We start from the raw sequence: 1,287 nt of genomic DNA, 5'->3' as shown, positions 1-1,287 counted from the left end.
GGGGGGGGGGGGAGCACACTTCTTAGTCGAAGTAAAGCAAGAAATTAATTTTCAATTTTTCAATTGGGGGCCATTGCAGATTACATTTAGAGAGAGAATATAAAGAATAAGAAAATTTAGCAAATTAAATGTTGACCTCAAATTTTGTAACTCCAACAAGGCCAATGAATCCCAAAGCCTCTCGCATCTACAAATTCCTACACACTAAGACAAACTATTAGCCACATGTTACCTCTTTCGATGGTGGTAGAGTTGGCCGCAAACACTCCAATGATCAAGTAAGTTGATGATATGTGTTTAAATATGGGAGCTGCTCTAGAACATGAGCCTCTTGAATATATGAAAATAAAAAGGTTTGATTTTGGGAGATTTAGGTAAGAGCTAACAAAGTTGCAGTTTGAAAGTCTAAACTTGTATTATCATTGAAATGGCACATCTTGTGAGCTTTTATAATAGAAAATAAAGAATAATAATCGTTGGACGAAAATTTACGTGACCTCTTGTCATAGGTATCAATCAAGAGTGATGCTATTTAACCCACTAAAGTTATAACTTCAGTCTATGTGGCATTAATGTGAAGTTATAACCCCAATCTATTTGGCATTAATATGATATTAAATGATAGGTTATAAGAAATCTTTCATGACCTAACATTTAATGTCACATTAGCCCTCTATAAATTGTGATTATAACTCCAGTGAAGTTAAATAGTATTATTTATCCATCAATTATAAACATTTAATGTTAATATCATTTTGTTTCTCAAATTCTGATACAAGACTTAAGTGAGACAGTTTTAGAGGTGAATTGTCATATCAATCATTTACCAAAGATTATAAAAGATCTTCCACTAAGCCCATAACAACTTCGCTCCTCCAATAGGGGTTTGGTTTCCCATATGGGGTCGGTTCCAACAAATGGGTTCGATCGAAGTTGCCTTATGGGTAGATTGACGTGGAGTGTGGGCTTAGATTTAGTTGCTGCGTGGCCATGCTTGATTCTTGCTAGCGGAGGCGTAACATTAACACTAATAAGCTTCATAACATGAAATTAGGTGTATTTCCTTTCATTTTCTACACCGTTATGTTGGAATCGAAATGGAAATTTTTTTTAAATGTTAGAGAAAGAACTTACTTATCAAAGCTTAAATTTTTATTATCTAATTTAATGAACCAATGAAAAATCTTGAAACCATTGTTGAAAGTTCAAGAATCGAGTTTTGGTTTGTTGGTAAATTTTCAGAGACAAGAACCCGATGGGGGAATCAGGAAGTGGATTTTTAAAAAT

This window comes from Olea europaea, chromosome 21 (assembly GCF_002742605.1).
Source record: "Olea europaea var. sylvestris chromosome 21, O_europaea_v1, whole genome shotgun sequence".
Lineage (NCBI taxonomy): Eukaryota > Viridiplantae > Streptophyta > Magnoliopsida > Lamiales > Oleaceae > Olea > Olea europaea.
Note: the sequence above shows the minus strand (reverse complement) of the source record.